Below are 25,991 nucleotides of genomic sequence, written 5' to 3' on the forward strand. Positions count from 1 at the left end.
GTGCTGTACGTAGCGCGGCGCGGTTAGCGTCTCAGGCATATGTTGACAGGTTTTGTGCTGACGGCGGAGGCGCGGTGAGTCTGGCAGTAATGGCTGCGGGGAGGAGAGGGGAGCAGGCAGAGGCCCCAGCAGCTGAGAGGGGAAACGGGACAGAGGAAAGCGGAGCAGAGGCAGTCAGCGGAGGATGAATTGACTGTGGAAACTTTAATGCTCTTCCACAAAGTCTGCACAACTTTTAACCGCACAGCCAAAAAAAAAGCTGTGAGCTTACCTGCAAACGCGTTTTCTTTGGCCTCTGAAGTAAAGTGAAGTGAAATATTGTGCCATAGAGTGTGTGTGTGTGTGTGTGTGTGTGTGTGTGTGTGTGTGTGTGTATGTGTGTGTGTGTATTTTTGGTAGAAATTGGGGTATGTTTTTTTCCCCTTAGATAACATGTGTCAAACACATGTGGGTGGACCATCAAATGCTAACGAGTATGTGTGTTTTAGTAAACTGACATGAAACAAGAAGACTGGATCCAGATCAAAGACATCTAAAGGCATACACTCATACACACTCATACACGCTGAGAGAGAGACGGCATTCACACTCACTACACATTCACATTCATATCTACGTACACACACACACACACACACACACACACACACACACACACACACACACACACACACACACTCACCTACACACACACACACACACACACACAAACACACACCTACACACAGACTACACACACGCCTTCAACTCACAGCACTGTGAGATAAAACCCTCCAAAAAGCTCCATGGTGCTTTGAGGCTTTGAAGCTTCCTGCCTCCCAGTTACAGGACCACTGGAGCTGTTGTAGGAAAGCATCCTGTAGACCTGATGTTTTTCCTCCCTATCTCTCTCTCTCTCTCTCTCTCTCTCTCTCTCTCTGGTGCACTGGGCCGTGCTTTTCTCTCACACCCCTAAAGGAGAACAGGTCTTGGCAGCATATATTTCTGTGTGGGGGGTTATGAGGGTGTGTGTGTCTGTGTGCGTGTGTAGACACATGTTGTAAGCATTTTGCATGTGTAAGGGTATAATTGTGTAGGCGCATGTTTTTGCATACTGTGTAAAAGAGAGATGTGTGTGTTGTGTTGTGTGTGAGTGTGTGTGTGTGTTATGTTGTGTTGTGTGTGGGTGTGTGTGTGTTGTGTGTTCATTCCTGGATAACGCTGTCACATCCTTCTGCAAGGACCTCAGCATCCATCTCCCTCTGTGTTTCCCTCCTGACATTTAGCACCTGTCAGAAAGCCTCACATGTCTAAAAATGGTCACAGCTCCAGCCTCCTCTTCCCTCACGCCTACCCATCACACACACACACACACACACACACACACACACACACACACACACACAGCTCCACCTACACAGCTGCTTGACAACAAGCCTTTACTACGCTCTCTTAGTACTACTCTTAGTTACTTTGGATAAAATTGTTGTAAAGTTGTTATGTCGGTTATATGTCTGAGCGGAGATAAATCTGTAAAATAATCTGTAAAAAACCCTCTCTCCTGTCCATTCATCTCTTTGTGTAGGTAGGCTGATCAATGTGGGGTGGTTAAGGGATGTTTTGTCTGCTTATCAATATAACCATCATTTCTGCCATTCCCTCTGAGGATGTGGTAGTTTACTGCTTTCTTGGGGTTGTTAAGGGATGTTTTGTCCGCTTATATCAATATAACCATAATTTCTGATACTCCCTCTGAGGATGTGGTAGTTTACTGCTTTCGATTGTTCGATTCTGTGAAAAACTGGGTCTTTCAAATTTGTGATAATTAGAAGCAAGAGCCTGGCCCCGTTTATTCTCGACACGTCCCCACAATGGCTGTTACTGATGGCGAGGGATTGAAAACGAATACAAGAGCCTTTGCCACACCACCCCATTCTCTAATGTGCGAACAGCAGTTCCCCAAGATCTGATAAACTAATCTAGCGGCGATTAGATAGCCGTTTGGGTACGTGAAAATAGGGAAAAAATTGCACCCGGCTTTTAAAGCTTTCGTCACTTAGAGCCTGGCGGAGAAGAGAAAAGAAACAAGCCACAAAGCGAAGCCACCTGGTGCTTTGCGAAGCCAGTCAAATCCATTCTTTTTCTTATTATCCCAAGGTTTCTTTTTTTTTTTTGGTGTTGTTGTTTTGTTCTGTACCCTTTTTTCGAGATCGGAGAGCAGATGAGGTGGTTGGCAAATAGAAGCATCATCTCGCTTATTCCCTTGCCCACAGCTAATGCCAGGGGGCCTAGTGGCGGAGGGCATCAGAGAGATAAAGAGAGAGAAAGAGAGAGAGGGAGAGAGAGGGAGAGGGGGGGGAGAGAGAGGGGGGCCGGGTGAGAGAGGGAGATAAAGTGAGAGAGAGAGAAATAGTGGTCTCTTTCTGTGCCGTGGATTAGTTGTTTATGACAATTTGCTCGCACAGCTGTACTGTGTAATTGATCCCCCTCTCTCTCTCTCCTCTCCTATTTTCTCCTTTCCTCTCCTTTCCTCTCTCTCTCTATCACATCGTTGGAAAGCAGGACAGAGGGGCCCAGGGGAAGAGCTTGCCAGAGAAATAGAGCTTTGAAGTCCAAAAGTAAGATGGCGGCCGGGAAGAATTCAACCTACATTATGGTTGGGACTGGCAGCTGCAGTGTAGAACAAAATCTTGCGCGTTTGCTATTCATAGCACTCAATCAATGTGGCTGGAGTGGGAATAACAGTTGGTGTTTTGTGTGTGTGTGTGTGTGTTTGTATGTTTTGATGGGTTTATATCAGATTCCACGTTCCACCTAATTAAATGGCCAGATCTCACAGAGATTGTATATGTGTGTGTGTGGGTTTGTGCATGTGTGTGTGTGCGTATGTGTGTGTTGATGTGTGTGTGTGTTGGTATGTGTGCGCATGTAGGGTCTGTTCGCAGTTAAACATCTATATGTGCCATCTCTAGACGCCCCTTATCTGCAGTTTTTACCTGCTTGCTGCAGTTGCCTTTGTATAGTCTCACATGCACAGTGGAACAATAGTGTCTGCTCATGCTGAAGAGCCGTGCTGTTTATATTAATGCCCGGGTGGCAGGCTGTTTACTTTCTCCATTATTGCTCCCTGTTAACGTTATTTGATGCTGTTGAGCTGTGGGTGATAAAGATAGCTCTGGTGACGATACACGGGCCCACTCACTTACACACACTGCTCAACCAGTAGGTTTCTAGGTCTTTTTTTTTTACTTCATTTCCATCACTTTGCTTGTTTGCATCAAAGTCCCACTTGGCTTGTGCTATCTTTGGGAAAATGCCCACCTATTTATTTTAAGTACAAGCCAGAGTTTGGACTAATCCTCCATGGTAGGAGGACATTGGAGAGGTAGGAGTTGAGGTGGTTGCAGAGTGATATGAAGGACAGTTTTTTTGGGTTTTTCTTTGCTGTTACAGCAACACTTAACAACGTATGCGCTGAAGTGATGGATTGTCACCAGAGACTCTCCGCAGACAATAAGAGCTTTCTGGCTGGCTGAAGCATCTCCCTCTACAGCTCTTGCATGGCTGTTTGAGAACACCAGCAACATTAAATTTCAATCCGACACTGATATCTTATTTATGCAATAAGTGCCTTTGTTGGGACGTCCTCACATAAACCGGGCCCGGTGCTAGTAGGCTAGCTTCTTTTCTGAGAACCACTCCCACTGAACAGAGATAATAGGATGTAGGATTACAAGCTTCCATCAACTTGTCTGTGTGTGTGCATGTGTGTGTGTGTGTGTGTGTGTGTGTGTGTGTGTGTGCCTGTATGGATGTGTGCCATTATCACTATGTCTGTGTATACGTACACAGCTGTATGAGGATGGATTTGTGTTTGTATTCATGTTTATGTATACTACATGAATGGTGATGAGTGCAGCTGTGTGTGTGTGTGTGTGTGTGTACGTGTGTGTGTGTGTGTGTGTGTGTGTGTGTGTGTGTGTACGTGTGTGTGTGTGTGTGTGTGTGTGTGTGTGTAAACACGTTTGTGTTGTGTGCACCAGGGTCAGGGGCCATCGTTCAGCTCTTCCCATCTCCGGGGGTTGAGCTGAGGTCTCACCCTAAGATTAGACCTCATTTCCCTCTCCCTTTCAATCTCTGGCCATGTCCTCATCTGACTGCCACTGGCCGCTCCTACAGATCACAGGACTTGGCCCGGACTAATTCTTTAGGAGACATGGAGGATTAGCAAAGTAGAGTAACTATTCCGTGTCCGGGTCCTGGACAGGGATTTCTAGGAAGACTTGGACTCGGTCCTAGAGATTTCTGTTTCTGTCTAGGCCCTTCTGCATGAGATTATGTATAGCTTTTATTTCTCTCTCTCTCTCTCACACTCTCTCTCTCTCTCCCCCTCTCCTATACACACAAACACACACACAAACACACACACACACACACACACACACGCACACACACACACACACACACACACACACACACACACACACACTATTTGTCTCTGTCCTCTTATTAGGTTTAAGCTCTCTCAAAAACAATTGTGGCATTTCAAAAACGAGTTCACAGCAGGCCATTCATCAGCACTGGAGTCACACGAGTGCACTCGGCTCCCTTTCCTTTCCGTTCGCCTGCTCCACCACCTCCACCACCACCACCACCACCCCCCACCCTGTGCCATTCAGCCCCAATCCACCCCACTCTCCCTCGCTTCTGTTTGACGTCTCTGAAATACTACTGGCATTTCCATCAGAAAATGAGTTACATAATGTTACGTCGACAGAGCAGGGACAAAGCCTCACTGCCATCAGGCCCTGGCTGGCTGCTGTTTATCAGAGCTCATTTAGTAGATTGAAAGCCAAATACACAATAGCTTTTTTGCCGCCATAGTGTCTGCCGTAGCACTGTGGGGGGAAAAATAATGGAATGTGATATTGCTGTTGTTCTTTTTACATTATTAATGGTGTAGCTGATTGAAAGCATATCAAATATTGATTAGAGAGCCCACGGCCAGATGTGACACCCTGCATTTCGCTTTTGTTGGTGCACAGGGGCTCAGATTGAGTTTGTTCTGATCAAGGCCTCAGCGTGCTTCGGGAGCAGCAGCCCTGTGTGTGTGTGTGTGTTTAGTGTGTGTTTAGTGTGTATTTAGTGTGTGTTTAGTGTGTTTAGTGTGTGTGTGTGTGTGAGGCTGGGATATGTGTAACAGTGTTGACTTGATTATTCAATGGATTGGATGTGTGCACGGGTGGTGTAACTGGGATTGTGGCATATCATTATCACATGTTATGTGTGTGTGTGTGTGTGTGTGTGTGTGTGTGTGTGTGTGTGTGTGTGTGCGTGTGTGTGTGTGTGTGTTTGTTTGTTTGTTTATGTGTGTGTGTACATTTTATATTGGTATGAGAGATAGTGTGCATGTCTGTACACTGCAAGTAGTCATATGTACATAGAAATGTTAAGTGACAGTAATGTGTGTGTGTGTGTGTGGGGGGGGGGGGGGGTAATGGTGACAGACTGTGTGTGTTTTCGTATATGTTTGAACACACACGTGTGTTGCTTGCACTTTAGTGTGAGTGTGTGACACAGGCACTGCGAGACTGGCACTGTCTGTGTGCAGACATCTCTGCACATATTGTTGTGCATGTGTGTGTGTGTGTGTGTGCATGCGTGTTGTGCTATGTGTGTGTGTGTGTGTGTGTGTGTACGTTGGCATGCCTCTTAGGGGTGTGGAGAGGGCCACGGGTGGGCTAAACACATGACACAAGGAACAACATGGAGCACTAATGGAGCCTGATGCATTAAACATGTGGCAGCAGCAGCCCCCTCTCCTCCATTAGCCCCAGTGTATCTCTCTATCTCTCTCCCTCTCCCTCTATCCCTCTATCTCTCTCTCTCTGGCAGCACAACGCAGCAGGCCTGTAGCAGCACTGCACACGAGCAGAGGTCACCCACAGACTCAGGCATATACTCCTTAAACGTCCCCTTCAACAAACCTTCACTTCACCAACTCCTCTCATTTCTCCCTCTCTGCACCTCCCCATCCCTCCCTCCATTCTCTTTCAGCCTCAGCTCCAAGTGTCATTGTGCCTGCAGTTCCTCTGTCTTTCTTCTCTGCTGTTTGTAGTTCCTTAAATATTCTTTTCCGCTGATGCAGACGCTCTTTATTACCATCTTCTCTCCAGCGGTGCCTCCATGACTCCTTTCTTTCCTGCACCTCCACCTACTTCCCCATTCCCCACAGCTCTCTAGCGCTCCTCCATCAGCCCATCTCTCTCTCTCTATCGCTCTCTCTTTTCTCTCTCTCTCTCTCTCTCTCTCCTCTGTTCTCCAGTACTTCTCTGTCTCCTTTCTTTCCTGCACTTCCACATGCTTCCCCATTGTCTCCAGCTCTCTAGCGTTCCTCCATCTCTCTCCCTCTTTCTCTCTCACTCTCTCTCTCTTCTCCAGCACTTCTCTGTAACTCCTTTCTTTTCTCCTGCATTTTAGTTCCCAGTGCTTCTCAATCCTTCTCCCCCTCGTCGCCCCATGATCAGGCTCCATGCATCCTTTCTCGCCTGCATCTCCAAATCACTCTCCACTTTCATTAGCACTCATTTGTCTTCCCTTTATTGCCCCTTCTCTGTATCCCTTCTTTTTCAATACAGTCCCAGTCCACTCCCTTCTCTGTTCTCACAGTTTCCTACACTTTGATTCTCTCTACACTCTTCACACACACAAACACACACACACACACACGCACACACACACTCATCAGCACTATCCCCATAGCTCTCTTGACTCTCCTTCTTTTCCCTTTCCTTCATGTCCTCCTCCACAGTCACCAGCACTCTCTCTCTCTCTCTCTCTTGCTCTCTCTCTCTCTCTCTTTCTAACCCAATCACACTCTTCCTCTCTCTCCATCTCTCCTCTTCTTCTTCACGTCACACGCTGACAGCGAACGTGGGACGCGACAACGTGACTTCAGAGGCCACCGGGGTGGCACGAGAAGAGACAGACGGTGGCGCTGAAACAACACGTCTGGCTTTTGATGCCAAACAGCTAACCCACACCCCACCCCAAATGAGAAGTGAGCACGAGGAAGATGAAGAGGCAGGAAAGCTTATGTTCCACGTCGCTCCGTTGTCAGATCTCACCGTCACTTCGGCTCGCCCGCCTCTCCTTCCTCTTCCTCGCTTTTTTTGTGAGCGAACGCCGCCGCTAGACATAGAGCAGTATCCTCTCAGGCTATGAAACTACACACACACACACGCACACGCACACACAAACACACACACCCTACCACCTGATGCCAGACTTGAATCAGCCTTCTGAAGTAGAGCTGAAGGAGTGGAGTGCTTAAAAGGCCAAGGTCAATTCACTGATTCCCTTTGTGCTTCAACCCTGTTGATGTGTGTATGTTCACGCTGTTTTGAGGTACTTTAGAGAGGTTTAGTGTCTCTCTCTGGTTTTAAATGGCCTCGCTCCATTGGGAGTCAGTGTGAACGGTTTGAAATGACTTGGCTAAACTTTTCAAAAGGGTCACAAAATGTACAATTTATTTGGGGTGTAAAGCAAGAATATCCCAAGAAAATATAAGTGTGAAATCACACAAATAGTTTGTCTGAAAACCAAAATGTAGTAAATTACAGTAAATTGTACTATGCCATGTCAGCTGCTATGCCAATTATTAGCCAAAAGTTAAGCAAAAAATGAGATGAGTTTAACAGGCTCTCTCACAGCCCAAATATCATTTAACAGCAAGCATATTTTAAAATATTCACCAAGCGTGATGCTGATCATCAAATGCATGCTAAATAAAAGAGGAAGTTCCATCGATCTCATCAAAGCTTCCTGTGAGGGGATTGCATTCAAAAACTCACAGTCTGACCTAGAGGCACCCTGAGTGTGTGTGTGTGTGTGACTGAAGAAGTGAAGGAGAGAAACTAGTGGGGTAAAAAAGAAGGAAAAAAACACCACATAAATTAACAAATAAACAAATAGCTGCCCAGGAGTTTCAACATGGTTAGTAAGTGCATGCTTGCCCAATGTAATATTCATAAGATTTATTGGCTGTGGAATTAAAGCCAGCTTTCCCAAATTTAATCTCCACTGCACAAAAATGCCAAGGCTACAGGGGAGTGACACGGGAATACAAATCACCGCTCTCCTTCCCCCGTGAAAAATGGCCTGCATTTCCAATGCATCATACGCGCCACTGTGCCACAATTTACGTCTCACTTAGAAGTGATACTGACTTATGGCGCTCCACTCTCTCTAAATCTGCATAGCCTGGTTTCATATATTGGTGGTTAAAAAACGCTAGCCCATTAAGAGCAAAATGTAGTCCCCCTAGCCCTAGCAGGATGTTAAGTAGAAAACGTTGGGGTTGTCACACTCTTGAATTTACAGAGCCAGGTGTGCAGCAGAACTTAAATGATAGTCATTTAAATCCTTCGGGGTTGAGCTGTTAAAAAACACAGTTGATGCAGGTCAAGCTGTGTGAGTTGCATAAAAAAGGGTGCATATTCGCTTTCTCAGGATGTTCCTGAAGTGAACGATAATGGAAAAAGAAGAGAATAATTTCTCTAATTGGGCAGGAAGTGGTACAGTCACCACTATTGCCTCAGGGCTGATCAACCCCTGCTAATTTGTGTATCTCTTTTTCAATCAGTGATAACGAGCACCCTTAAATTGGTTAAGCACTGCATGCTAATTACAATGTTTAGCATTTTTAGGACCAGGGTGATCGGCACAAGTTGGAGAATTACCAGTCTAATTCAATTGGTCATATAGGTAGAGGCTATTTTTAAACTGCCCTACTTGGCGTTTGGACTCTCATTAAAAATAGCTTTCTTTTTATAAATAGACCTGAAACAAGCCTTGAGAGCTTAGAGGTTATAATTAGTCATGCGTGTACACAATAGCTCCATGTCCCGATCCATTTATATTAGATCGGCTTTAAATAGGGTTTAGCTCAGGAACCTTTTGTGTAAGCTAGCATGAGAAAGCTATAATATTAAGTAGCATGCTAATGCATCAGCAAGTAACATGACTGAAGTTAGATTTGTATGCCTGGGAGTGTGATAATAAGTCAAATAGAAAGTATGCTCTTTATAAGATTGGCTCAATATTTACATGTGGTTTAGCTTTATTGTGCAAGCAAGTGTTTGAATATATTTTTCCCCATTGCTGCTGGTATGGTGTTGCTGCTTTGAGGTGGAACAGAAAGCCAGGCTTTGCCTTTTTGGATGGCCGTGGAGCAGATGTCAGCTCGCTGTCATCTCTTTTGAGGGCCATATGCTTCCGTGAGCAAACATTCCTTTGAATTAGGAGGTTAAGCTGTCAGCAGTATCCCCCCCCCCCCCCCCCCCCCCCCCCCCACTGTAACAAAAAGAATGCCTTAGGTGCTGCTTTAGCATACATATTCTATCGTCTGTGTTAAGTTGGGGGGTTAGCAAACGGGGCTCAGGCAAAGCATTGCACTGCAGCACTAGACACAAAGCAACACGCGCATGTAGAGATAATAGAGACAAACAGGCAAACAGAAAGACAGACAAACAGGGTGACAGAGAAAAAAAGACAGAAAGAATAAACAAGTCTCCGAATATCATTCAAATTCTGGGTGTGGATTATTTGACAAGGGTCGACTGAACCAGTTCAAATCCAAGATTATGAGGAGTTATTTAATCGCCCCACCCCTCACTATCCCCTTCAGCAAAGCCTCCGTCTGGACCTTTAAGATGGCCTGGCGCTCGACATTAGCAGGAGCCCTTGCTGTTAGGGTTAAAGGTCATGTGTAGTTATCCACAGACAGCGAACAGACGTGGTAGAAGTAATCCAGGACTAAGACTTCAATTAAATGGCTGAGCAGGGACGGTTTTATTTTCTCTAATTCAGACCCCCCATAAAAAAGAAGATCATGGGAGTGTAATGGTCATTGAAAGTCAAGTTTTGCGAGTTGGCTTTTGCACAGCTCGAGGCTTTTTACACGTCTCTCTCACTCGAGTACTGTTTGTCCAAAGCGATTTCATTCACTCGGACAGCTTCCATGTGCTCTGTCCGTGAGGATAAAGATCCTGGAGTGCGGGGACATCTACTATGAAGCCCAACGGCTTGCTGGACATGTTTCTTTTTTTTCATTAGCTGCCGAATTCCACAGCGACAGTGTTACTGGCAAACTCTCGCCAAACCCCGTTGGCCAGGAGCAGCCCCCGTAACGCTGATCTTAAACGGCTCGGACAGTTTACTTATTACACACAGTGCACCCAAAGGACTCTGAGAACGGGAGTCGTGGAGATAAACTTCGCCCCTTATGGAAGGAGGCTTTATAGTAAGAATTTGTGTGCTAGGGGTTTAATTTGGCAGCAAGGAAATCCCTCATGAGTTTGCAGAATAAACCCCGAAGAGTGCCCTAAGGATGATTAAGACCAAACAGACACTGACAGAGGTGAAATCCTTTTAAAAACAATTCACTCCCGTTGTGGGACTGCATTTTCTTTGGGAGATGCCTGACCGCTTCAGTGCCGCTTCTCCACATCTGCAACACATACTGCACTGCTTTTATCTGAAGAGACACAAAAGCGCATTAGCAGAAAAGTCTTGCAGAGTGTGTGTACTCCTGGGGACCTACATGTGTAACAGCTGTTGTCTGCAGTCCTCTTCATCAGCTGAGCTGGTGGAGTACAAAAGACTGACACACGTGCACAGCATTTGCGGCTCTGTAAGATACTGTAAAAAGTCACATTATTTTGCTTTTGAACTGCAGGCCCGAATACCAATCTGAAGGTAACTAAGCAGGTTTGTTTTGAAACGGAAAGTTGTATGTGTATACGGATCTTTGACTGCATGTGTGACATAATGGTCCTTATCCTTGCAAGGACTGTGTGCGTGTGTGTATGTGTGTGTGTGTGTGTGTGTGTGTGTGTGTGTGTGTGTGTGTGTATTGAAATAGTTTAATTTTTTCACACCAGAGCAATGGCATGAGGCAGCCGGACATGAGACCTGTAGTCATCGTTTCAGTGAGGACCTTTGGGCTATTCCAAGTATGTGGTGATAAACCTGGGTAAGATGTAGTGATAAACCTGGGTAAGCTAACTCAGAGTTTGTGGTAAACTTCGAATGGCATTGTTTTATTAGGTGAATGAAGCCATACAGCTCTTCTATTGGGAGGTTTACCACTTACTTTGAGTTAGCTTACCCAGGTTTGTCATTAAACCACGCACTTGGGATACCCCCCTTCTGTGGCCTATTCTGAGCGTCCTGTCCTATCCTGGTTAAACGAAAACATGAAACAAAACAATTCAATTAGCTATAGTAAAAATGACTTGCCATATTATTTCAGACCTCATTGGTCCTGAGAGCTATTGGTGCATCAGCACTGTAATCTGTCAAAAGCAGTAAGATTAATATCATAATCATGCCTGTGTACCAGATTGCATGGAAAAAATATAGTTTATTCACTGGAAGGTTTGAAAACAACCCACACGCTGTCAGTACATCCCTTAAGCAATGCATACCAGCGGAAAGTGTCACATCCAGGGCTGGGTGCCTTGGGGCAGATGTCAGCTCGCTTTTGCGTCAGTCACCAAAGAATGGAAGCCTATTGAAGCATTAACGACAAAAAGACCTTGAGACACAGCCAGACGGACTTCCTTTTACTGTTTTGACACTGCAGTAGAGCAGCTTGCTCTCTTTTATTACTGCATTATCGCTTGGTGGGAGAAAACCAACTGAACATCCTTTGATGGATGTCTTCTATTTATGGTGAACATGTCAAAGCATTCCCCTGGATATGCTGCAGTGTTCTCACTGGAGGTATAGTCTGCAGGCACTGGAACAACTTTTTTCCTTCAAGCGAAGAGGCAGTTGAATTATTATATTTTTCATGTCACCCACTGCGGGGACATGGAGTGTATGAAGTTCTACATGTCTTCATGTGAAACATGCCTTGTAGCATCATTAAAGGCTGGCCATTAAATCAGTAAACACAAAGTCGGTGTTCTGTGCCAGTGGTAGCACCAGTAACTGACATGTTCTTTGCTCAGATAACACCAGTTCTGACCTTTTGTCTCTGCCTGGAGAACATTTTTAGACACTAGAAAATGTGTTTCATTTTCTGCCTCTTCTTTTTCCTGTCTCGTAGATCTGAATATGTACTCCTGTTTCAAAACTGCACAGTGTTTCATTTAATAATAGCAGCCTTATGCTGATGCAAGTTTGAGGGATCGTCTTACCATAGCAAACAAGAACACAGAGGATTCTCTTACCATAGCAAATTATATAAATCAGTCCCTGTACAGCTGTAATGCAGAATGTAAACCTACTTCCTTCCCTTTGGAATGCATATGCAATTCACTGTTATTTGCAATGTTATTTCAGTTCCAATGTGTAATGAGAAGAAAATATAATGATTTCCTGTGGGAAATTCGTGCCACCTGTAAAGCAGCCTCAATGCTGTATATTGTTTACTCGTATAACTATAATTTGTACCTCATATGAACTCTTGCTTACTGCATTACGAATGCTGATATTCTAATTGCAATTCTTTGTCAGTATTTTGCAACTTTGTTGTGCATGCCTGTCTGTGTACTGATCCATATTGAAGTTATAGCCAGTGTTATTCGCCACATAGATAGAGGCAGAGATGAAAAACACTGAAACACCCTTTTAGCATCAAAAGTAGAGCTTACAATAAGGATGAGCGATTCACTTTAGAGCATAATGCATTTCACTGAGGCTTGAAAACTTTGGAACAAAAACGCCATAATTGACTTTCTTTGAGCTTCTGCAGAATGAAAGACACAGCCCACACATTTGTGCTGCACGCCTATGTATGGGGTCACTGGAGGGGAATGTGGTTTTGTTCGCCCCACCTTACCCTCAGCACTACAAATGACATCTGCATTGGTTTAACGAACATCCTCAAGAACATGTATTGACCTGCCCTCGGCACGTCACAGGTCCTTGCTCTCGCTTTCAAAGGCCAGCTCTCCTCATCAGCTGTTAGCAACGACACGCAGCCCTGGCAGCGAACACGCAGATAAAGAAGATGGGGGGGTTGTGGAGGAGGTGGAATGACAGAGCAGAGGCACGGAAAGGGAGAAAGGGATTGGGGTGGGACAGGGCCCCCGGCAATCTGTGCGTTGCCGTGGCAACCTCCGTGGTGGGCCTTGTCGTGCTTATGAACGGGGATTTGAAAAGTCGCCCTTAAGCCAGCTGAAGAAGGCTAATTAGTGCACATGACTTTCGACCTACATGCCACACACAGGTTGCGCTGAGGGATCGCCAAGAGAAAAAGTGTGCGAAATGAGTGTACTTACTCATGCTATTATACACCTCCGACAACAATCAATTTCGAAAGCTTTCTAATGAGCGTTAGCCGAGCCTACTGCATTGAACAAACATGTTTCGGGCTTCTCTGGGTTTGGAGTCATACGGCGCAGATGCTGTAGCTCCCTAACTAAACCGCAGAACCATCTGTACACAGCAGGGCCCTCCATCAAGGCAATTACTGTTCCTCCTCTGCAGCCTTTTTTACTGCATTCATCCATTCAACTTTATGTCGAGAGTGCAGGAGGAACAGTGTGAAAGGGTCAGGGCAAGCCTGCAGTGGGAAGTAACCCAATTTGGTGCGTTGTGAGTGTGTGTGTGTGTGTGTGAGTGTGTAAAGAACAGAGTCGGCATTAAAGTCCTGTGCTCCACCCCAGGTGGGTCCAGGGTGGATGTGAGAAGATCAATGCTGTGGTGAGAGCATTGCTGGCGCCCACCCCCCACCGCCCAAGCCCCAGGCAGCCTCCAACACCTGGGATCATTTGTCTCTCTCTGGCCCTTGCCACCGGTGCTTTTATTTATTTTTGTCTCTTATGAGTTTCTGCTGGCGACCCCTGACAGGTTGGCCTGGTCCTACGTTAATTTGTAGTGGTGTGCGCTCTCTCTCGCTCTCTCTCTCTCTCCCTACCTCTCTCTCTCTCTCTTTCTTCCCCCTACCTCTCTCTCCCTACCTCTTTCTCTCTCCCCCCTACCTCTCTCTCTCTCCCTACCTCTCTCTCTCTCTCCCTACCTCTCTCTCTCTCTCCCCCTACCTCTCTCTCTCTCTCTTCCCCCCACCTCCCCCCCCCTACCTCTCTCTCTTCCCCCCACCTTTCTCCCCCCCCTACCTCTCTCTCTCCCTCACTCTCTGTGGCTGTGAGAAGTTACAGATTGTGGTGGAAGTGTTCAGTCATGCCGGGGGATTTAGGCCTGCTAATAAGATCAGCCCGAGCAGGAAAGACATGGGCCTCCAGCATCGCTGTACTTAGCCCACTTTAATTGGAGCATTCACGGCGAAACAGGTATCCAACTTGCGTGAGTCATTCGCCACTTATTCCAGCATGATGCATATCGAGCTGAGCACCATCTATGAGAATTGTATAAGTCTTAATCGAAGGCCAAGGACCCCTGTAGTCATTTGATTGACCATGTCGTGAGGGACAGCGAAATCAATGGAAATGTGCGACGGTGTCGATATACATTAAAGCCAATATAGTGTTTTATGAGCGGCGCCGTCCATACAAGGGGCTTTAAGATGGATGAGCATCCTTGCAGGCATGAGTTTAATTAGTGATGGCCATCCAAGCATGGCAAATCAGGCTGTTGTTTTTCAACAGCTGTCAAACACCCCCTTGCTTTACTATTCATAGGACTACAGCGTGTGGGCCTCCTCTACTTAGGTGTTTATTTAATATATAATATATATTTTTTTTTTTTACTAGAATGAGAAAAAAATCACACCTGGTAATAAAATGATTCCTGTTTTTTCTTGACTACAATGAAATGTAAATTAAGGGCATGTGTGCACTTGTACATTGCTCTATCACTGCCCCCAAATCATATTGTATAAGTAACAATTTCATGCAATAGACCCATAGTTTGGAACCATCTTTATTTACTCATTCTAGCCCTACTGCTTAGCATAATGTGAAATATTTGCATAAATGTATTTTTTCTTCTTCTTGAGTTCATGCCATGCTGTTCCACCAATACCCACTCTGCATTAGCCTTGTTTTTCAACACTTCCAGCAAACCTCAGGCAATATTTTTTAAACCTCATAACATTGTGCAATCAGCTTCAATTTGCATGAGCGCTAGTCCTACTGTTGCATGTTGCTTAGCTGTTCATATTTTTTCCTTCATATTGAATTTTTTTAACTATTTTTTTTTCTTCTTTCATTCTTTTTTCCACTTTCATTTCCATTCTCATGTGTGATGATGGCCTTCATCAGTGCCCGCCTCCACTCAAGGCTGTGGCGCTTCTGCCATGGCTGCGAGACGCAACCGGTGCCCAAACAACCTTGCCATCCCACCCCACCCCAGCCAGCACCACCCCCCTGGCTGATGGAAACTGACAGAGTGCATACACCCTGCTGGTATTAATCACTTCCTGCTTCACCCGTGAGTTTGGGAAGGCCCTGCCACCTAATTAGGGGCCGACATAATTCGTGTTCTGCACTTGCTGCCCCCACTCCCCGTGTTGTGTTTCGCAATCGCGTCTCCGCTTTGTGCTCCGTGCAAACGAGCGCTCAGACCTTCAGAAGAGAGAGAGAGAGAGAGAGAGAGAGAGAGAGAGAGAGAGAGAGTCTTGCACTTCAGAAGAAGAAGAAGAAGCAAGAGAAAGAGGGAAAGAAATCCTTGATCCCCATTTGCTGTGGTGTTAGCTTATGTTGCCTCTCCTCTCTGCAAGGTAATGAAGGCTCATTTTGGCCTGTCAGTTGTGATAAATGTGTGTTGAGCGCAGATTAAAATGTAATGTCTTCTCGCCGACTCCATTTCAATGCCGGAGAATCTCACCGCTGGTTTGTGTCAGAGACAGAGGGAGGAACGAGCTCCGTAGACGGCATTGAGGATTTTCTCATTACCTGCCGAGCCCACACACACTCTCAGGCCACTTTGAGTTCAGCGTTTTACTGCAGATGTGCTCAAAATAACAGGAAGAGAAAGTGGCCATGGTGGTTGTGCTGGTGATAATGATCGCAGTTATTGCTCTGACCGCAAAACAAATGCGCTATCTCTGCCATTTAAGGGGCTTTATCTGCCATGCATTGTGCGAAAGTTGAATAAATATGCAAGTGAGAAGTTATTTTCTGAAACATAGATGTCTTCTCAATTGTATGCGATCTCATAATGACCAGGAGCTGTCAGGCGACTGCAGATCCAGGGCTCTACAGGGCTCTGGTCAGCAAAGAAAGTTAAAAAAAGAAAATTCTGCTTTCGAATCATAGTGTGGATCCAGGTCATCATGTGAGAGGCTTGGCATATGGTGTCCCTCTACCTTGTATGAACATTTTAAGTAAATTGGAACAGTGCTTTGTAAGCATGCACACACACGCACACACACACACATACACACACACACACACACACACACACACACACACAAACTGATTACAATACCCTCTGTCACCTACTGGGTGCAAGGGTAATTAGATGCTTCTAGGGGGCACAGGAAATTCTCTTGTTATGAGTATGCTATTCTTCAAATGGTGTAGGTGGTTTCACTTGACTACGTATGCAAGGTGCTTATCAGTGTTTCTCTGCAGAGCACAGTCTGACTGTGAATGATAATCTGTATTATGTTAATACTGAATCAATCCCATTCAAGGAACATGGCTAGTCCTTTTGTTAGGTACTTAGAATCATTGCTGTGGGTAAAGCAAGACGCTTTATAAGAACTATGAACATCTATATTTTATATGCCAAAGGCCAGCATCGTTGTGCTTTATTTAGACAGACGCACTAAGTAGTCCTTATATTCACATAACGTCATGGTCACATGTGCATTATGCTGGTGGAGAACCGTGCACACCAGACTTGTTTGTTCCACCATTTGCATCTGTATCTCTGAATGGCTCATCACCTGTGATTGAAATCGAGCTGAATGGCATCGTCATTGTGAGCTTCTGCAGTCACTCAGGGACGCAAGCACAATTAGCTTGCATGTTCTTGTGTGCTATAATTGTCTTCTCTCCGTTTGTGAATGCTTGTTTTATTTTAGTTTCTTTCCCTTGTTATTTTTTGTGCCTTTCCGTTTTTTTTATTCTTTCTTTTTTTTGCAATGCTTTTGCTTTCGTGCCGCCTTTGGCTTGAAGCGAACGCGTGGCGTCGGCTCTTTGATGTGACTGGAGAGGTGGCAGGTGAAGACGGGTGCGGCTTTGCTTTGGCAGTCGTGTCACACCACCTGAATGACTGCTAGGACACTTCTGTCAGGAGGCAACCACAGTGGCAGCCACCGTAATGTTTATTCATTTCCCTGGAGAAAACTCAACTATATATAGCTCCGGCGAAATGGAAAGTAAAGAGCCATTGGGAAAAAAAAATGAATGTGAAGTTTTGGCATAGCGACTGTTAAACACAATAATACAAAGAGTAAGAAGTTAGAAGTTAAGAGAGCCTGTGTATGAATAAATATATATTTATATAATTCTAATGCGACTGTCCTATTATCAAGAGCTGCTCTCAGAAACAGCTTTTTGCAGCTTTGTGGAGCTACGGGAGAATGGCCTACATGTAGGGCAAAAAATAGCATTCGGAAAACACTGAGCCTCTCAAAAATTTAGAGGCACCAGGTCTTTGATTATTTTCTCAGCCTTGGCCGACTTTCACAACAAAAAAGACCCACAACACATTTCAAAAACCACATTAGGAACCAGGAGCTTTGAACAGCCTGCTGCCTTTAGTCGGAGTCGGAGCACTAACCCCAGCTCTCTCACCCAGGAGCTCGCTCACCCTCCCTCCTTATTGCCCAAGAAGGTTTTTTTTTTTTTTTTACCAACCATTAGATTACAGAACAAAATCCCTAAGCTGACAGCTAGGGTCTAATTTGCATAGGAGTGAGACGCCCATTAGAGTTTGTCTCACCTAAGAATTATTCACTTGACATGGGTGGTGGATGTGAAGGCATAAGCTCTCGATATCTGCAATCCTCAATACTTGCAAGTCATCCCGAAGGTGTGAGTGGGGTGCGTTAGACTAAGGAGTTAGATTTGGGGGGGCGTCATGGATATAAAAAGGTGCTATCCCAATACTGGCCCCTTCGGGCTGGCTGGCAACTCATTCTAATCCCTTTCTCTGAGATAGGCATGTTGTCAGGGGCTTTAGCCGGACCTGAGGAAGACTAAGGAGGGACTGCCTTCTTCGACTCAGACAGTGGTGATCAGTCGGCAATCCACAAGCAGAAGGGATTGAGGTCACATCAGCCATACGTAAAATGAAGGGAGCGACTTAGTGTTTTTCCTGTGATTGCTGGCATTGCAGCACGTTTGAAGGCACTTTAGATTTTTTTTGGAAGCAAATGTCTGGTGGTTTCAGGGAAAGTGGACTGAGACTGATTGGTTTAGAAGTGCAAAATACAGACTTGCATCATTAGGGGCAAAAAAGAATGGGTGGGATTTCTAGAGGATACACTGGAAGACAGTGAAAAAGTACCTCCTCATCTTAAAGGAGAATTCCGGTGTGATATTGACCTAAAGTGTATTGAAACATGATACCGAGTGTGAACGTATGTCTCATAGCCTATCTCGGCTTGTCCCCTGCACTCCAAAATCTGGCGCTAGTTAGCTGATGCTACCAACAGCTTTTTCAATAGTGGTGCTTCGGCATTGGGCTAGCCATGCAAATAAATCACTGTTTTACCCTGTTTTAAATTATCCCTGACATTTAAAACGAGACATTGACAGCTTTGAAAAAGCACTGGTAGTTTACTTACAAGACGATTTATACAGACAGTATCTTCACAAAGTTTAGCGTTTGTCAGCCATCTTGAATTTAGTCACGATAAGTCAAGCAACGAGTAAGAATGAACAGGTATGATAAGGGATCAGATTCCAAAAATAATTCAGTGGAAATGCATGGATTCTAGTTGCTGCTACTGGAAGAAACTGGAATCCATGCATTTCCACTGAATTATTTTTGGAATCTGATGCCGATGCCGAAGCCGATGCCGAAGCACCACTATTGAAAAAGCTGTTGGTAGCATCGGCTAACTAGCGCCAGATTTTGGAGTGCAGGGGACAAGCCGAGATGGGCTATGAGACATACGTTCACACTCGGTATCATGTTTCAATACACTTTAGGTCAATATCACACCGGAATTCTCCTTTAAAAAAACAACCTTTTACCAAGGCATAGTCTGGCATTACTGTACACTTTCACGATGGCACTAATTATTCTAGAGGTAGCTTGGCAATTTCCCATATTCCTATTTTTTGATTCCAAAGACGTGGTCTACTCATACTGTACATCTTTTTAGTTGTAAAGATGAATGTCTGTGCTTAATGTTACACTTTATGAACACAATTGAAATGTTTGGCTGGATCAAACATAGCAGGACTAGATTTTCTATGATAATAAAACACCATCATGTCAATTTTAAGTAGGCCTACATGCAGAGATACTGAAGAAAAACAAATGGACAACAAGAAAGGATTCTGAAGTTGGTATAGCTACTTGCTAGTAATAAAACTAGCTAACCTTCCACAGCACAATTTTCTGGACAATCCTGTCAGTCATAATACCCTTAATTTCAACATAATTACTCAGTTAGCATATGCTATTTAAATGATTTATTTTTTGTTATTCATACGGCTGACTCATAAAGTTGCACAAATGTAAGTTAAAGGAATCATATGTAAGCATTGTATTTCAATTAATCATAAAATGGCCCTGGTATGTCACTAGACATTAAGAAATCATGTTCATTTCAAATACTTATATCACTGACAACAGTAGTCCAGCCAGGATATTGTCATTTAAAGTTGCAGCCCTCAACTGATGTTGATGTTGTGTTTTGGCCTGATGTGCCACCCTCCACCTATTTACTAATCACAAAGTCAGTAGTCTTTCCGGGGTTGGCAACCTCGAGTCAGGGGGAGGGGGAGGGAATACACCGCTCTACAGTAATTTGAAAGTGATTGCAGTAGCAGTTTTGGCCACAATCTTACATATGGTTCCTTTAACTTACTCTAGTTAGCTGGCAACACAAAGTTGTCCATGTTCACATGTAGCTTGCATCTTTGTCCATTTCTGCCTTTGACTATTCAGCTAGCTGACCCATTAAATAGTAATGAATGTGATTTGATGCATGAAGTGAAGACATGTTTGTAGCACAAGGTTGTGTGCTACTGATCCATTTTTATAACTTGTTAGCAAAGTTAGCATGCAACGATTCAGATACAGCCTACCGGAGGAGAGGATCAATGCATGCAAAGTGGAAAATCATTTTTATAATTTTATTTTCATAGAACCAGGTTCCTTGAAGGCTATTGATAATCACAGAACACTTTTTCCCCAGTACTCTCATACTGTAAAGTAGAGAAATAATTTTAAGCAAATTTCCGATAAGCTTTCCCCCCTTTGCCTTTTCCCCCCCTCTTGAACACCTCACTCTTCAGTCAAAGTAGAGTGTAGAGGTTTGGGTGTTTTGCATCAGCTTCAGAGAACTCATCCGGTAACTGATAAATCCATTATTTATGCTCTCCAGCAACATCAAAAAAGTCTCTTCCTTCCTCCTCTGCCTTGTAGCTCACAAGGGTGCCTATTGTATTCATGAGAGCTACGGGGTGCATTGTAATCACTTCCACATGGCTACCTGGGGGGGCTGCACCTCTTTTGACCCTCTCGGCATGCCGTCTGTCCTTTTGAAAAACGCCTCACTCCATTGGAAAGGTCCTGTAGAGAACCTGTGTTGTATTTTGCAAGTCATTTTGTCATTTGCAAGTGTCAGTTCCGGGAGAGAGACTATGTATTAGCACTTCATCCACCAGGTCAGGGGGCTGTGACATCTCTCTCTCTCTCTCTCTCTCTCTCTTTCATTCACACATTCACACGCCCCCTAGTTATTGTTACTACGCCCTTCAAACTCAGAATGGAGTTGTCTAGAAATTCAATGGTACAGTGGCAGTTAAGACTCTGTAAAAGTTACAGAACAAGAATCTCTTTTAGAGAGTCATGGACCTAAATTAATTTACAATCCGTTGAAAGACTGCAGTATGACATGGAGACACATGTATAAATACTCATATCTAGCTTTGTTGGGTGAGAAACTTAAACGGGAGGCTAGTGTGATTCACTGATATTAATATTAGCTGTGCTAGATAGACTTGCATGCATGTTACAAGGACACTGGGCCATGTCATGTAAGGAACATGGTGCCGCAAAAACGGAAACATAGCCTACATTGCAGAGCAACTTCAACTTTATTATTATATGGTGAATAAATGTTACACTACTGTGCACAGCCCACTGATCTATAGCACAGCCCCATGCTTCTCTGACGTGACGAAGCTAGCACGTTATTAGCAGCGGTTAGCTAACTATGCTAACGTTAGTTATCTACAAGTCTCCCCCAAGTGACAGTCATTTTATATACAATGCTGGCAATGCTGAAAACAATTAACATCCTTATTTATCTTACTTACATAGAGTTGACTGTGCAAATTTTTGCTTGTGTATATAAAACTTTGTCATCAAAATAACAAGATTACAAATAAATTCTAAGCTAGTGTCTTCCTTATTTTTATAGTACATAAAGACATCTTTCAAAGAAAATTGAAGATTAGGGTATTTGCCTGAGAACCAGTGGCTCACAATGTCTACCCATAACTTAGTACTTAGTGGACAACTGTAAAACAAATTTGTCAAAGTGTCGCTATGACCCTTACAAAATGTACATATATCTTCAGTATCCCAATATTTAGAAACAAGAAAATGTACTGGGTATATTGTGTGCAAGATTTTAAAGTGCACTTCTTTGACTTTGTTACTTATGCAGTACTTAAAGGGAGTTAACCAGGAGTTAAGTTAATATGGACCATATTATTGCACCCCAGAAGAACTTCCCCTTAGGAGAGATCTTATTTCTTATAAGGGAAACAATGTTGAGCCATTAATTGTTCATAAGACAGCAAATCCCCTTTGCCATCTAACAAGTCCACAATACGATTGATACCCTTTTCATACCAGTTTTGAAGAAAGATAGATTTGTTCTTGCTGACGATCTTACAGTTATTCCAAAGAAAGGCACAATGTGGGGAGAAATTGTGCAGGTAGCAGATTTTCCAAGATAGCAGTGCTTGTTGGTGAAATTTGGACAACTTAATTGGAAGTTTGGGTATCGAGTAATCACATTGTAGCAGGAAATGTATACCACCAACCATACTAAAGACATTATGCGGAATAAAGTTCCAAATAGAGAGAGGACTACACAAAAGCCTCTTAATCCAGTTCACTTTAAAGGAATAATTCAGGTCAATAAAGACTGCCTCAAGTCCACCCTCTCCTTTACAGTTAGAGATTATCCCTTTTTTGAGTTTAGCTGTTCTGTTCTTCCAAATGAAATTAAAGAATAGCTTATTTATCTCTTTACAAACAAAATCATTAACAAAAAGACAGAGAGAGGGATAAACAAAATGTGATAACCCTTCAGCTTTGGACAATGTCACACTTTGTCTTTCCTATATATGAGACCAGCGTCTCGTCACCAGCGATATGCTAATGAGTCCCAGAACGTCCACGCCCTTTTTTAGGTGAAGGAAGTAGGCACTTTGCTGAAAATAAGGGGTTTGTGGCTCCAGGCAATCAGAAGAGAGAATCCCGATGGGAGGCTGTGGGACCCGGCGTCTAAATTTGTTTACGTCTGCGGCAAACACTTCTTTAGCTAAAGTCAGTCAGTCATGCTAGCTAAAGTCAGTTGATGTCCAATGTTAAATATGTCTAATCTAATAATGAAGGAATGAATGAAACTTTGCGAACTACTAGGAGCTGTGATCACATGTCATAGTTCAGCTCCGAGTTAGCCTGCAACACCTAGCACTAGAAAACTTAATCAAGATTGAAAGGCATTTTTCTGTGTATCGGTGTTGTGTTAATCCCACATATGTCATTTGCCTGTCCTTTTCAACTCATATTACTATAAATTCCCATAAAACCGGACAAATATCAAGGCTCCCAATACATTTCTATGGTGCCGTATGGTGAAGTTGACGGGCCATGTCTGCCTGCACAAAGCTACTGGACTGCGTTCGATGGGCGGGGTTTTGTGAATGGTCAATTACACTGAGGTTGTGCAGACCTGACACCCACGATTAAGACCACCCCCCCCCCCCCCCCCCCCACTCCAAAGGAAGTCACCGTCCACGGATGCATGACAACAGAGCAAGGTCTGACGGAAATGCCCTCAAATGCCTTTTCTGTGATCTGCATACTAGCCCGAAGGAGATCCTTTTTAGCACTCGTGGCTTGCATGACACCAAGCGTGACACGCCTAATGTCAATGTCATCAGTTTCCTTGCAGGGAGAGAGAAAGAGAGACGCAGCGGTCAGAAGACTAGCCTCCCACTGTCGTCTTCTATGAGCAGCGGTACTGCCTGGAGCTTTTCCAGTGACTCAGGCCCATTACGGCGTGAGACTAGACTAGGGACAGTTCAGAGGTGGTGCGCCCAGAACTGGAACACGACGACAGAGCCCTAAAGAGGAGCGCTGTCCTGCATCACTGGTTACCCAGAGTTCGACTGCTCAGACATACAAACTCCAACCCACACACACACACACACACACACACACTTAGTGACTCATAGTCACAGTCTACACTCAGTGTACACACTGAGTCATGGATATGCACACACATATATGGCAGCTTCTTAACACACACTGACAGAAATGGTTTGAGTGAACTCATAGTGTACTACAAGTTGTAGGTATAGTCCTTTACACATTGTGACAACAGTACCCAGCACTGCTGTGGCCAGTTATATTGCAGAACCAGAGAGGATCTGGAAAGCATACTCAGAAGGTCAGGCTTTTTTCTCTAAAACTTTAGGTACTACCAACTGCAAAAAGCAGCCACTCAAAAGTCCTTCACTTCTGCAAACTGCAAAATAAAAAAATAAAAAACACAAGCCATCACAATAATGTGGCTGTTTACAGCATACTGTATGAAATGCAGCAGCAGGCCATGATGCGTTCAGCATGAGAGGCCAGGGTAAGCGAAAGAGAGAAGGGCGGCGAAGTGAGGAGAGATGAGAGAGAGGGAGAGAGGATCGTCGGCCATTAGTCCCCTCCGAGCTGCCCACACTCAGCGGCGTCCATTGGCCCAATACCATCAGGACAGGAGGTGGGGGTGGGAAAGGCACCATGGAGCGTGTAATGTGCTGCACAGCATGAAACAAGCTGATGTGGAGGTGAACCTGGGTTACAAAAAAGCACCCCCCCCCCTTCCAGAAAAAAAAAAAAACTAAAAAGAAGAAACGGTTGAGTCGCTGTCATCCGAGCTTAAGTCGATACTGCCCACAGCTACTTTGCATCTAGTTGCTTTCGACAACTCTGGCAGTCGCTGGCCAGGGTAGTGGCTTTCTAATAAAGGAGAGGAAAAGAGGAGGAGAGACGATGAAGAGGGTCAGCCCGGTTCCTCTCCGTGCCGTTCGCTGACGTAAACTGATCGGAACATTAAGGCTGCCCTCAATTGCCTTTCATATCCATCCCGGGAGCCTGATGGGTTCACTCTATGGTTTCCCCCTGAGATATAAAATGAGTTAGTCGAAAAAGCATTCCAGTGTTTTTCCACGAGGCAGAACAACAGCCAGGGAGAGGGGTTGAAATTTGCTGAACCTGAACGCACTCCTCCCTGGGGAATGCCATATGTGCACATACAGACTCAAAAGGGGAATCTGGGAATATATACTGCAGCCTACTGTATATGCTATCAATGCTCACATAGTCTGAGCAGTGTAGTTATAACATGTTTCGAACCTACACAGTGGTTTAAGGCATGCCGGGTGCAAATATCAAACTTAACCAATGATATGTTGACAGCTCCGATCGAGGCTCAGTAGTTACGTTTTCACTCTGTTTATTCTCACACAGTTCTTGTATTCTGTTGTGATTGTGACCTGACTGTGACTGCTCTCTCTCTCTCCATCTCTCTCTCTCTCTCTCTCTCTTTCCCTCGTTCTATCTTTTATTTTCTCACAGTTTCTGCCACTGCTCGCTGCAGCGTTTAGAAATCCTTACTTTCCCTCTGTCTGCAAGACAGATTTAAACTTGAGAAGTGTGATGTGTTCAAGTGAGTAGGCTCCATATCTGAGACCTCTGGAGTGGCCATAAAAAAGTGTCAGCTGCATCACTTTGTTAAGACGTTTAAACTTGCCCCGGCAGCACCTCTGCGGATCCCGGGCTTCGTTTTATATAAGACGTATCGCTCAACCCCCTCCCCCTAAGCAAAGTAATCAAAAGGCCAAGCACTTATACGGAATTTATGCACTGGGCATATTTTTCTGCAAGGCCATTGCCTGGGCTGTATCTCTCGGAACAGTGAGAAGAGGTTCTATGTGGCCTGTGTTCGTTGTTGCAAGTGATCGTTGAGAGTTAGAAAAAGCGGTTTCTCAATGACGTCCGCCTCAGGCTCTTGTCCCAGGTGTGCGGGAAGGGGCCAATGACACCCACCTCCATCACCCTAAATTAGAGTGTCGGTCCACATCCAATTTTCTCTCACTGCCAGACACTGTCCTTGTCTCATGTTTGAGGCGCATACTGTGTAATCAAAGGAAGCAAGCGTCTCTCTTCTCTTCCTTCCACTGAAATTGTCTCGAAAACAATATTTGTATCGCCCCCCCCCCACTCCATTTTTCTATCACAAGCAGACATCTTTTTCATTGCCAATTCGAACAGTCTGCCAAAAAGCCATAACAGGTTGCGTAATACACACAGGATATGTTAATTGAATTGTATTCTAAATGTGATTTCCCCCCTATCCCAAATAAAACAGCAGCATTACTAGTCCATGTATAGATTCCCTTATTTGTTTTGCTCATGCTGATAAGCATGCAGGTTGTAGCTTATACCTATATGGTTTGAATTGGAGATGGTGGCTGCTTGTGGCATGGCATAACAAAATATATATTCATATATTCACTGACTTTGTGTTTGTTTAGCAGCTGGAAGTTGGCAGAGGTGTGTGTGTGTGTGTGTGGGTGAGAGAGAGAGTGATAGATGGAGAGAGAGAGAGAGAGAGA

General features: G+C 44.5%; 1 protein-coding gene across 1 annotated transcript in view; it reads left to right on the forward strand.

Moving 5' to 3' along the window:
- lrfn2b (leucine rich repeat and fibronectin type III domain containing 2b) overlaps positions 1-25,991 on the forward strand; it is a 107,479-nt gene that overhangs the window by 13,429 nt on the left and 68,059 nt on the right. The gene's annotated exons all lie outside the window — the stretch shown is intronic.

Source organism: Alosa sapidissima, chromosome 6, assembly GCF_018492685.1.
Source record: "Alosa sapidissima isolate fAloSap1 chromosome 6, fAloSap1.pri, whole genome shotgun sequence".
Taxonomy (NCBI): Eukaryota; Metazoa; Chordata; class Actinopteri; order Clupeiformes; family Clupeidae; genus Alosa; species Alosa sapidissima.